The 14,013-nt window shown below is 39.5% G+C and overlaps 1 protein-coding gene and 1 pseudogene across 2 annotated transcripts in view; both read right to left on the bottom strand.

Moving 5' to 3' along the window:
* NMD3 (NMD3 ribosome export adaptor) overlaps positions 1-14,013 on the bottom strand; it is a 74,245-nt gene that overhangs the window by 33,573 nt on the left and 26,659 nt on the right. The gene's annotated exons all lie outside the window — the stretch shown is intronic.
* LOC115524235 overlaps positions 977-14,013 on the bottom strand; it is a 47,677-nt pseudogene continuing 34,640 nt past the window's right edge.

The following is a 14,013-nucleotide window of genomic DNA, read 5'->3' as shown; positions in this document are numbered from 1 at the left end:
TTCATTGGGTAACCTCAGAGAAGGTCTAAGAAAGCAGGTCTTCTCTAGATTGGATGCTGTCAGAAAGCAGGGGTAATTCTATAAATGGATATCTCAACAAATCTTATGTATAGAAAGAGAGGCAGAAAGAAAGCCGAAATTAGTAAAGAAGTAGCAGTTACTCATCTTGGCCAATAGAGGGGGTATTTGGTATTTTCCTGGGTGGCACAGTGACCTTGTATTTATCTATGGTTATACAAAATTATGCAGTGGCTTTGCTTTGTCTCATTTTAGTGTGGTGTCAAAGTAACCTTGTCAGAGGTTGGTACACTGTGAAATTGTTTATGTCTAACAGGAGAACAATGTGGGTTACCTGTGAGTACACAGGCCAGCTTCTGAATGTAGGGGCTGGTCTTTTCTTTCTCCATATACTTCCTTAATACCCTATTTGATTTGGCACCAAATGCCACAGTGCCAGGTTTGTCAGGCACTGGATATACAACAGTGAACAACACGACTGGTCCCTGTTCTTGTGGAGCAGATAAGGGTGATAACCCAAAAAATTATGTAATTGGCTGAGAGTTCTATAGCATGTAAGTGGCAGAACCGGGACCCAAACTACAGTTAATTACACTGTACCCATGTCCTCACCACCACACTGGGCTGCCTGCCTTTCTGAGGATCAGGTTATCTATTATTCACAGGCTCTTTTTTTTCTTTTTAATGTTTTATTTATTTTTGAGACAGAGAGAGAGCATGAACAGGGGAGGGTCAGAGAGAGGGAGACACAGAATCTGAAACAGGCTCCAGGCTCTGAGCTGTCAGCACAGAGCCCGACGCGGGGCTCGAACTCACAGACCGCGAGATCATGACCTGAGCCGAAGTCGGCCACTTAACCGACTGAGCCACCCAGGCGCCCCTCTTTTTTTCTTTTAAGAAACTTTATTTTCCATCAACCTTATTTCCATTTCTGTTTAAGAGTCTGTGGACGGAGCAACTTAGGATCCCTCAGGGGTTGTTCCCACCCATTCAGGGGCCCAAGCAGTGGGAGCTGCAGCCCAGTCCTGAGCAGTGGCTGAGAGCCCCAGTCTTCAGTAGGGAACTGCTGGACCGGCACTGAGGACCCCGCATGCCTCAGACCACCTGAGACCTCAGGTTGAGTAGCAGTAAATTCGGGACCCGGGGCAGTCCATTCACCTGGAAATCCCTCCTTGGTCACAGCCTTTTCATCATCAGCCTGCTCTTCCTTCTCAGTCCCTTCAGGATCTCTGTGGAAGGAGAGGTCAGGTGTGGCCTCCCACGGGTGTTCATGGGAGATGGTGCACGGGAGTGTGTGCAGAACCTCCCAGGCCAGCATCCACCGCCTCGGACCCAATGAGTGAGCTCCCTTGCTGTTGCGTGGGATGGCAGTGTCCACACAGCGCCGTGGAGAGTCTGGGTTACACAGAGCAACGGTAGGCGGGTTAACATAAAACACCTCTGTGAGGGGCTGGTGGTCAGCCCTGAATCAGTGACCAGCAGAAGACACGGTTCCCGGAAGGCAGCCTGGACCTGGCTAGTGAAGGTTCCAGGAGTGAAGTGGCCCACAGTAGGAGGGGCTCCAGTGGCAGCCGTCGAGTTGAGCACAGCCCAGTGGCCAGTGTTCTTAGAATATGACGCTTACATTAGCCGGGTTTTTGATGGCAACAATGGAACAAGCTGCCGGCAGAAGCTTCTCATAGATCTCTCTAGATTTGTAATGCACCATCACTTTCTTTTCGGTAGATGTACTGTTCTGTTTGGAAGTCAATGTTAGTGTCATCTAAGCGAGTTCTGCTGCAAGGAATTAGAGGACATCCTCCTCCCTTTGCAGGACGTCAAGGGCTCCGGACATTGTGCAAGTTTTCCTTAAAGTTACATGGGAGCCTAGAACAACACCTCCATATGGACCCCTCTCTTGTTAGCATGGAAAGGCCACAGGCTTTTCATAAATGAAATACTTATGTGGCAGAAAGTACCTACATCTCTCCTCACCCTTCTCGCCCCTCAATAATAAGATCTCCAGATGTCAGAAGTAAGTACTTGGTGTCAAATCTGTCTGCTACAAGCCTAGGATGAGCTTGGTCTGAGAGTGAGATAATAGGGGCAAATTACACCAGAAAGAAACTTGTTTTGCACTTCTTTATTTAATCCTCAAATCTCATCTGGGAAAAATGGGTTTTCTAATCCCATAGTCCTTATGTTCAGGATATCTATCCTTTTTCAAATCTTAGCTTTGGTGTAATTTGATAAACTTAAATTCTGTGTGTTTGGCCTTGGCCTTAAAATGGAATTCCTAAAAGGGCTGGAAGAGTATGACCTCCTAAGAAGTTACAGGTGCATTTTCTAGATTCATTATGCACAAATTCATTTAAAAAAATTTTTTTAGATCAGAATCCATAAAATCTCTCTCTCAACCAATTAATGTAAACATAAATATTGATTTTTATCTCTTGTGGTTTAGATTATAATACAACTTTGTTGGAGATAGATTGAATGTTTTATTTTTTTAATGTTTATTTATTTATTTTGAGAGAGAGAATGAATGAGCATGAGCAGGGGAGGGGCAAAGAGAGAGGGAGAGAGAGAATTCCAAGCAGGCTCCACAGTGTCAGTGCAGAGCATAATGCAGGGCTTGATCCCACAAACCGTGAGATCATGACCTGACCCAAGATGAAACTATGAAAGTTTTTTTTTAATTTCAGAAAAAAAATCTTTCGGATCTAGGACTAGGCAAAGAATTCTTATATTCAACAACAAAATCATGATATATAAAAGAAAAAATTGGTAAGTTGAACATCATCAAAATTAAAAACTTGCTCTGTGACAGACCCTGTTAAGAGGACAAAAAGATAAACTACAGAGTGGGAGAAAATATGTTCAAACCATATCCACCTAAAGACCAGTATCTTGAACATAAAAAGAACTCCTGGGGCATCTGGCTGGCTCAGTCAGAATAGTGTGCAATTCTTGATTTTAGAGTCGTGGGTTCGAGCCCCGTGTTGGATGCAGAGATTACTAAAAAAAAAAATAATAAGTAAATAAACTTTTAGTGTTTTTATTTATTTTTGAGAGAGAGACAGAGCATGAGCAGGGGAGGGGCAGAGAGAGAGGGAGACACAGAATCCGAAGCAGACTCCAGGCTCTGAGCTATCAGCACAGAGCCCTATGTGGGGCTTGAACTCATGGACTGTGAGATCATGACCTGAGCTGAAGTCGGACACCCAACCCGACTGAGCCACCCAGGTACCCCAGTAAATAAACTTTTAAAATAATAAATAAAATTTTTAAAGAACCCTCAAAACATATAAGTAAAAAAAAAAAAATCCAATTAGAAAATGGGCAAAAAACATGAAGAGACAGTTCACTGAAGAAGACATTCAGTAGTCAAACAAGCAGATATGAAGATGTCTAACATCATTAGGGGTATGCAAATTACAACCACGGTGAGATATTACTATCCATCTATCAGAATGGCTAAAATAAAAAAAAAATAGTGATAATACCATATGTCAACAAGGCATTACTCACATAATGATGGTAGGAATGCAAAATAGTATAGCCACTCTACAAAGCAACTTAGCAATTTCTTAAAAAGCCAAAAATGCAACTACCGTACAACCTAGCAATTGTACTACTAGGCAGTTATCCTGATGAAATTAAATTTTATGTTCCCATAAAAACCTGCACACAAATGTATATAGCAGCTTTTTGTTGTTGTTGTTGCAATGGCCAAAACAACCCAGGTATCTTTCAACAAGTAAATGAGTGAATACACTGTGTTGCATTCACACCCTGAAATACTACTCAGCACTAAGAAGAAACAAACTGTTATGCAAATAACAACCCGGGTGACTCAGTGTGACCCTCCAGATTCTCCACAGAGAATTATGCTGAGTGAAAAAGCCAATTCCAAAAGGTTATATACCATATGTTTCTATTTATGTAACATTCTCAAAATGACAAAATTAGAGAGCTGGAGAACAGATGAGTGGTTGCCAGAAAATAAGAATGAACGGAAGGGCAGGAGGGAAGGAAGTAGGTGTAGCTATACAAGGACAACATGAAAGATACTTGCAGTGATGGAAATATTCTGTATTTTGAACATCTCCAAGTCAATATCCTGACTGTGATATTGTACTTATAGTTTTGGAAGGTTAAAGGGTTCAGGAGATCTCTCTGCATTGTTTCTTACACCTGCACGTGAATCTACAATTATTACAGTTTTTAAATGGTTTATGGGGTTCGTGAGTTTGAGCCTCGACTTAGGCTCTGTGCTGACAGCTCAGAGCCTGAAGCCTGCTTCCAATTTCTGTCTCCCTCTCTTTCTGTCCCTCCCCCACTCGCACTCTGTCTGTCTCTCTCTCTCAAAAATAAACATTAAAAATAAAAAATAAAATAAAAAATCGGGGAAAGCTTTCTGTTTAAGGAAAATAACTGCCTGCTTTTATCTCTTGTAGTAATTTTTTTCACAAGTCTTCAACACTTTTGTCTACATTGTTGGCTGACTAACCCCTTCTCTCCAGTGTCCTTACCACTGGCAGCAACCATGAGATACAGTTTGGTTAGCAGGTTAGAAGGGAAAATCTATTGGGCAATCTTCCAGGAAAACTAGCTTCCTTAATGAAAAGGCACAGACTCAATGGATATGCCATTTGCCCTCACTCTTTGCTCCTTTGCCCTTCTCTCTGCTTCGGGTCTGGAATGCAAATGTGATGCCATCTACCATAAGGCAACAAGCAGTAAGGGCATATGCCATCATGCTAAGGATGGTGAGGCTGAGAGCTAGAGAGAAACTGTGTCTTGACTGTTATTTTGAGGTGGCACCGACTTTGGGCTGTCCACCTTTAAAGTTCTTTCCATTTAGGGAAAAAAAAAACCCACCATTTTATTTTTAAGCCAATGTTGGGCAGGTTTTCTATTATTTGGAACCGAACACGTTTCTAACAAATCCCTCACTCATGGGAGATTCTCAGCAGGGCTGAATACTTTGTCCACCTTAAAAGACTATTGTAAGGATGAAAAGCATGATAGCTACTTAATATTCTTTGCGTGTTTCAGAAACCAAATTGCTGACACTGCATTTTCTTTTCTTCTTTCTCTACAGTATTTTATGTTTCTTATTATTCTCCTCAGCTGGGCTTGAATTTGTATTATAATCAGACTCTTGCCAGTCGCTCTCCTAATTGAATTGGGCTTTTGTTGTAGCTGAAACAACTCAGAATTTTTTAATGGTCTTCCAAAACCATTCCAGCCCAGGGCAGATGCTCCCTTCTTCGACCTCACAGCACTTACTGTCTGCACTTCCCAATTGCCGATTCATCATGCACTGCCCCATGACACTTCTCATACAGCTGTCATAGAGTAATCGATGCTTAGAGCTGGAAGGGACATTAAAGATCATCTTCTCCAGCCACCTCAGTGCGTGTGAGTTGTGGTTTAACTCTTGGATTTTTCTTTATCCCTTCCTGGGTTTACAGCTTGTAGTCTCAGCTAGATCTTAAGCTCTTCAAGAAGAGAAAGATACAGAACAAATATTTGTTAAATTACCTGCGACAAGCCAGACCCCTTACACTCATTATTTAATTTTCACAACAATCCTAAGAAGTGGTTAGTGATCCCCACCTGACACATGAAGGAATGGAAGCTCAAGGAGGTTGTTACTTAGCAAAGGAACAATGCCTAGAAAGAGGAACCCCAGATTTTGACTTGGATCTTAAGATGCTTAAGTGCCTTTAACCTCTTTCAAAGTTGCTAAACCACTTGATTAGATTTTGCCCTTTGGAGTTCTTCAACCTTTAAACTTTAAGAAATTCTGCATTCTGTTCATATGCTTTCTCTCTTAGTAAGAAATTTAAATTATATCTGTGATATTGTGATTCATAATAAGACACATGTATTTGGTTTTCATCCCCAATCCCTGACACAGGGCTCCTAAAACTCTTATAAATTCCTAAGTGATATGAGCACTGGAGTATTGCTTATTGTATTGAGATGATTTGGGATGGGATCCTCTTTGGTTCCTGGATGGGGGCTGGTTATCAGAAAGACTAAGTCATTATTAGACTCTTGAAGTCTTGGGGCCCCTGAATGGCTCAGTTGGTTAGGTGTCCGACTTCAGCTCAGGTCATGATCTCACCATCTGTGAGTTCTTCAAGCCCCACGTCAGGCAACATGCTGTCAGTTCAGAGCCTGAAGCCTGCTTCGAATTCTGTGTCTCCCTCCCTCTCTGCCCCTCCCCACTCATGCTCTGTCTCTCTCTATCAAAAAAATGAATAAATGTTAAAAAAAATTAAAAAAAAAAAAAAAGAAGCAGCAGATTAAAATCTTTAGTCTCACCACCTCTTTCCTCCAGAGGGGAAAAGGGCTGGAAATGGAGTTAATAATTTATCTGCCAATGTGAGGGAAGCCTCTATAAAATCCCAGCTGGAAGGGTTTCAGAGAGCTTCCAAGTGGGTGAACACATCCATGTAGTAGGAGGATGATGCACCCCAATTTCATGGGGACAGAAGCTTCTGTCCTCAGGACCCTGGCAGACCTTGCCCTATGTATCTTTTCATATGGATGTTTATCTGTATCCTTGATCATATCCTTTAAGAAACTGGTAACATGAGTATTTCCCTGAGTTCTATGTGCTGCTCAGTTCTGTGAATCTAAGAAGTGGGTCATGAGACCATTGATTTGCAGCCACGTCAGACAGAAATTGTGGGTAACCTGGGGACCCATTACTTGAGATTGACATCTGAAGTGGGGTGAGAACAGTGTTGTGGGACTGCGGCTTTAACCTGTGGGATCTGACACTATCTTCTGACTCTGTCTCCGGGTGTCAGAAAAGTTAAATTGTGGTACACCCAGCAGGTGTCCTGGAGAATTACTTGGTGTCAGAAAACCTTCACACATTTGGTGACCAGAAGTATCAGAAGTGTTATGAGTGTGGCAGTAGTGTGAGAGTAAAGGGGAAACGCAAAAGAACTGTAGGCTTTTCCAACTCAGTATCTAATAGCCAAATAAGATAATGGTTCTTTGTGTGTAACATTAACATTTTTTAAATGCAATGCTGATAGAACAAAAATATTATACTGTTTTGATTTAGTGAAAAAAATTGTTAGATATCTGCCATGATAAAATTTTATAGCAAAAACACATATATTGTGAAGTTAATGCAGAACAGTTTTTTCTTCCTGAACAGCAGCAAACAGAAGTGCCTTGTAGAGAATAACTCTGTAAGCTATTTGTGATAACTTGCACCACTAAGAAAAACTAATAGAAATACTTAGAGAAATGAAATTTAGTAGTTCCAAGTTTCCAAGAAATGTCAACAACTTTTGATTCCATTAAAAATAAACCAATGGTATCTTTCTTTTTTCATCTGCAACATACCCTACCCTATTTTATTTAATTTTTTTTTAACGTTTATTCATTTTTGAGAGACAGAGAGAGACAAAGCATGAGTGGGGAAGGTGCAGAGAGAGGGAGACACAGAATCTGAAGCAGGCTCCAGACTCTGAACTGTCAGCACAGAACCCGACACGGGGCTCGAATCATGAGCTGTGAGATCATGACCTGAGCTGAAGTCGGACGCTTAAGCGACTGAGCCACCCAGGCGCCCCTGCAACATACCCTATTTTAATCTGAGCCTACCAGATTTTAACTTGGAATTTGAAGCCTTTCAGTTGCACTACCTTTTTGCAGAACTTTCTTAAATGCCAGATTGGCAATTAAGAGGCAGGGGGTAATTTCCTTTACTATCATCGCTATTGTTCATGTAACAAAAAAAAAAAAAAAAAAAAAAATTAGGTAATTGGCTTTGAAGAGCACAATCCTATAGCTGTCATCCCTCTCCGATATAAGCCAAATTTGATTTTGAAGTATAAAGATAACCTCTTTATTTAAAAAAGTGTAATTTTATATTTCTGCATTTTAAAAAGAGTTTAGTCATAATTTTAGATGCATGCTTTTAGTTAATGTACTTATACATGTCACCTTTGGGAACACAGATGTATAATCTGAGTTTATTTATAACTTGCTGATTATATACTGCTTAAATCTGCAAACTTGAGATATTGCAAGGAATATCAATTTAAAAAAAATCATCGGCTATGGTAATTGGTTGTACATGTCTAAAATGTTAACCAAAAATAAATAAATAACCTGCTAAGTAAATAAATATATCTAATAGGCTCCTGTATATCACGAGGCCACGCAGGCATCTAGTCATGGGTATGATGGTACTTATTTACCATAAGCCTCAGAGGACAAGGGCTGTACCTAGTATACCTTTGTATACATTGTGTCTAATACAATCGAGTGTAATAAATATTTGAAAGATGAATGAATGAATATGTTTCCTTCAAGGGCATTCAGATACCTCACTTCTTTGAGTTTCTCCAGATTGCTAGCACAATGTTTTGCTTAAAATAGACAACATTTGTTGTCTATTGGCATGATTGGCATGAGTGTTAAAAGAAAGGGAAAGTCTCCTTTGTCTTTCCCACCAGGCCACACCATTTTTCCAGGTATTATTAGGAAATATGCATTTTCCAGACAGCTGGTCACGAACACCACAGTGCCAAGAGTTCTGGCAAACTAGTTATGCTCTGTGCATCAGTCATTCCACTTCAACTCTTGCCTTTTCTCTGAACCTAGGACAATCTGTTAAAGAATTATTATGTAATTGTTTCTCTGTTAAAAACACCACTTAAGGGGCGCCTGGGTGGCGCAGTCGGTTAAGCGTCCGACTTCAGCCAGGTCACGATCTCGCGGTCCGTGAGTTCGAGCCCCGCGTCAGGCTCTGGGCTGATGGCTCAGAGCCTGGAGCCTGTTTCCGATTCTGTGTCTCCCTCTCTCTCTGCCCCTCCCCCGTTCATGCTCTGTCTCTCTCTGTCCCAAAAATAAAAAATAAACGTTGAAAAAAAAAAAATTTAAAAAAAATAAAAAAAAAATAAAAAAAAAAACACCACTTAAAAAATTGAGATAATGTACTACTTTGACAATGAGAAAAGAAAAAAAATGAAGAAACTGGATTCTGTTCATATTTTCTATTCTCCCACTTCATTTATAAAGAAGCTTATAATTTATCAGGGAGGTCTCAAATTGGCCACACCAAATCCAATCTGTAGAAATTTTTGACAGCCTACTATTGGCTTTTTAAAAATTGAGTTAATTGCTCCACCACATAATATGCTTAGTTACAAGCAAGAGAAACTGATTCTGGCTTATTTAACAGAAAGGAATTTGTGAACATGCTCATGGTAGGCCTCAGAATACAAAGGAAGGTGGAGAACCAGACATGGGCCATGCAGCCAGGAACACCACCCAAAATCACACATCGGAGCCAACTTACCCAGTCAAGCCCACACAAACATCACTCTCACAGCCTGTACCACGGACACACTATTGCTGCTACCACTGCTGCCTCTGCTCTCCTGGGAACGCGACTAGGTGGCACCTGTGGGGCTTCCTGAAGTCCCTGCTCCTTTGCATCAATTAGCTCCAAAGTTCAGGGCTGGTACCTGAAATCAGGTGAACCTAGATCACATGAGCAAATGAAGACTGGGCAGTAATTAGAGATGGAGGGAGAGTTGAGCCTTTGCCTGCCACTGTCCTGTGCCTTTCTTGCTGATTTTCATATAACTTCTCCTACTTTGCCACCTCTGTCCCTTCCAAGTTCAGAATCCCTAAACAAGCAAAGTAATTTGCACATTCATTGCCAAAATTAACACAGTTGGAAGCAGGAAGTTAAGAAATCTAATAGCCAGCTGTTCTTGGTAAATATTTATTAGGCCATTTTTAGACAGTGGTAATGTGTTCAATTAATATTTATAAATGTAAAATAGAAAGTCCTAAATGGTCATGACTGCACTCCTCTCGCATTCCTTTAAAATTCAGAATTACCTCCTGAAGAGTCTGCAAGTGCCTTGAGAAACCAATTAAAATTTTAATCCCTATGTGGAATGATTTTCCTTGCCTGCATTATTGTGCAGGCTCACTGTTTCCTAGTCCATTAGCTGCACTGTCAACCCTGCCCCTCTCCCATAACCTTTAATCCACCTAACAAAGTGAGCAAGCAAACGGCTCAGTGAAAATTTACTTGAGTTCAACAAACTCTTGGGTACACTCATTAATTTTCTCAAAAATCTTCCAAGAAAGTAAGTGGTGGCCCAGAATATGATATGTATTTATTTGTGAGTTGCTTGGCATACACTCACGAGCCTTAGTTTCACATAACAAGGAAATGCTTTTGGCTGCAAACATTTTTGTTTCTGTTCAGAACACAATTCATCCTCTAAATCCTAGCAAATAATTTATTGCTGAAATTTAAAGGTTTTCAATAAAACCCATCCCTGGCAGTAAAAATTGTGGACAATAAAGAATTTTGATACATGCTACATATACCAAAAGACCAAACTGTCAGATTTAGACTAGTTTATATTTACTGAGCATGGATTATGAGTCAAGTTCTAGACAAGTTTACAAACATTAGCTTAACTGTCACTACAAATCCATGAGGTAGATTTAATCACACCTTACTGAGAAGGAAAGCAAAGCTCAAGGTCTATGGGACCTAACAAAGATTACAAAGCTAGAAGGTGGTAAAGCCAGGGTTTGAACCTGACTCCTGATCCCAATCAATTCTCTGCCTTAGCAGACTGATCCAGGATGAGTAAGAGTTTCGGCATGAAAAAGTAGTTAAGGTACACTAAAGTTTAGGCAGAGATGTGTAACATCTAGCAATTCTTCCCTAATTAAAATATTACAGATGAATCCAATGATGAACCCAAATTGCTGGGATTGCATTGAGACACTGCAACTTTGCATCCTATCATTTTAAAATTGAGTTCAAAGGAAGGACATGTCTAAAGCAAATGGGCGTTTCACCTGATGAAAGCATGGTTAGATATAATTCTCCATATCTCAATGCATAGGTTTGGAAGGCAAAGGAAAAAGGAACAAAATAAAGCAAAACCACATAGAAAATAATGAGTAGAAAAGTTGTCTTATAATGGCTAGTGACTACATAATTAGACAGTCTATGGTTGGGGCAGATACTTTGCAGTCTTTTTTTTCCTTCTTCAGTCTTATCATTCCTTGTCAACCTAAGTAAGCCTGGACTTGTAGAATAGGACCTAAAGCTGGTCCAAGGGTGCATTAGCCTGGGTAATGGATTCTCGCTCTGCTCCACAGCATGGAAATCAGGAATATATCTGGCCCAAGGACATCAGGGTAACGGATTCTTGCTCTGCTCCACAGCACAGAATTCAGGATTATATCTGGCTCAAGATGTTTTAGCTTAGAGAGGTTACAGTAATGAATGAAAAGTTTATTTAGGAGTATGAGTACTACATACTCTACACCTGCAAGCCTTACATGGGTCATAGGACTCTGAGATAGATGAGGTACACCTAGCCACGGTATAGTTTTCTCCAGCATGTACCCACACAAGACCATGTCCTGGACTGCTTTAGCACCATATGTGTACGACTAGGTCTGAAGTGGGCAGCGGAACTTTGAAAGGTATGATGTGAGCTTCATTTGCTCAGATTTACCAGATACTGGGTATTTGCTGGTGTGGCCTTTTTGAGGGATCTTCAAGGGGAAGCACTTCTGTCTGTTAACAGGCAAAGAGAACTGATCTCTCTACTGCATACTCTACCAGCTCTGACTTCATGCTGCACCTTTAAATATACACACCATGTTTGACGTGCCCAAGTGGTGTCTGTATCTGGTTGTTTAGTTGATCTGAGCCTATTACTCACATTTATTAACTTTGTGTGTGTGCAGAACCAAATGTCTAAAAAACTTCCAAGATCTTGGATTATTGATTAAAGACTCTTTTCAGAAGAAAAGTATAGAATTTTTAACTTACTCTCTCGATTAAAACATACACACACACACACACACACACACACACACACACACAAAACAAACAGACACACACACACACACTGGTGCTTGGTAATGGTTCTCATCCTTGACCAAAATGTAAGGCTCAACAGGAATCTTCAAAAAATGATCTCTTTCCATCACATCTATCTAAATGAATACTCTTTTAGACATATCACATATTCTTAAACTAAGTTCTGCTAAGTAACTCACACAGAAAGGAAAGTCTAGGTCAAAACAGGCATAAAAATTTATGAAATGTGAAATGTGCTGTAGTGGTAAAACTTCTAGAAAGGTCTTTGTGTAGCAACAGAATCTAATGTCTTTTTTTATGTAGTATTTTGATATGCTACATATGGGAGGAGAAAACCTTCAAAAGTAATTTGATACTAATTTGAAAATGTAGGTGTAGACTTACAGGAATTAATAACCTCTGGAAAATATTTTTATCTGCAACATATCCTGTTAAATTAATGTCTACTCAGCAGAAAGCTGCTTCTTGCCTTCTCCTGTGTTTACAGCTGATGGCACCCTCAGTCCATTTCCAATATTCATTTAACCATTTACCCATATCTTTTACTAAGAAGCACTCCTTCCCATTTTATTTTATTGGTTCGCAGCTGTTTTCCCTCTGTGGATCCAGGCCAAAGGAAAAAAATTAACAAGGTTATAATATCTTTGAAAACTTTCAAAATGGCTACTTCACTCTTATTATTAAAGCCATATTTTTAGGGAAAGCACTAGGATATAGCACTCTGACATAATTTAGCTTCATAAAGCATTTAGCTGTTTTTAAGGTTAATACAGATATTTAATAGGCTTTTTCTTTCAATCATTTTCCAGTTTGTGTAATTCACCAATACTACTGTTTTGTAGTAGAAAGGATAGAGTCACAAAAGGAATAAAATTCCTTTCACACGGTTTCATGGTTAGACAATGGGACTCCATTACTTAGCCTTCTGGTTTCTACTCCCCTACTTCTTCAGATAAATTATATTAACCAATTTACTTTAACCTTGAAATTATCAGGTCAGTTTTTTTGTTTGTTTTGTGTGTGTGTGTGTGTGTCTGTGTGTCTGTGTGTATGTTTTAATCGAGAGAGTAAGTTAAAAAAATTTTAAAGTAAACTCTTTATTGAAATGCAACAACCAAAGAAAAGCACACAGATCTTAAGTTGTACAGTTTGATGAATGTTCACATACTAGACACATCTGTGTAAACAATGCCAGATAAGAAAAAGAACATGGAGTACCTGGCTGGCTCAGTTGATAGAGCATGTGCCTTTTGATCTTGGGGTTGTGAGTTCAAGCCCTTTGTTGGGGGCAGAGATTACTTAAAAAAAAAAAAAAAGATTAGGTTAAGAAAACAACATAACCAGGACCCTAGTTGTCCCCTTTGGGCCCTAACCCCAAGAGGTTTCACTCTCCTATTTATACTATAGATTAATTTTGCCTATTTTTAAACTTTACATAAATGTAAACTGCAGTATATATATCTTGGATCTGGTTTCTTTCACTCAACATCACATTTATGAGATTCATCCATATTGGTACATGTAATAATTGGTTTATTCCACTGAATACACTGTGAATTATTTATCTTTTCTACTACTGATGGACTTTGGGGTTGCTATTATGAATAGTGCTGCTGCGAACATTCTTGTACAGGTCTTTGATGAATATATGTGTGCATTTATCAGGGATATACTGGGAATTAAATCGTCAGGTCATAGGGCCTCATTTGGTACTGGCTGTCTTTTTCTTCTGGTAGGTTGAAGAGTATGCTAGAGTTGGCTCCTACCAGGTCACAGGCCCCAATGGTTAAATTTTCAATAATTTTGAAAGCTAGTTGTTAAACACTACCATTATTAAAAATTAAATAATATAAACTTAAGTAAGTTATATCAAAACAAAGGTAATAAGTATTCAAATTTCATTACCTCCCATTGTATTACATTTGACTATCTTTAATGCCATTAAGGTTATTTATATCAATTGTATTTGTATGGTGGGAATACATTATAATGGTGCACTGTCATGTATTTCTTCAGCAATAGCCTGTGGGTAATATGAAATTGACTACAATAGAGTGTTTACACCATAGGAACTGAGAAATGCTACTTATAAGGACTTG

This window comes from Lynx canadensis, chromosome C2, assembly GCF_007474595.2.
Source record: "Lynx canadensis isolate LIC74 chromosome C2, mLynCan4.pri.v2, whole genome shotgun sequence".
Classification (NCBI taxonomy): domain Eukaryota; kingdom Metazoa; phylum Chordata; class Mammalia; order Carnivora; family Felidae; genus Lynx; species Lynx canadensis.
The sequence above is the reverse complement of the archived record's forward strand: the minus strand, read 5'-3'. Positions and strand labels throughout refer to the sequence as shown.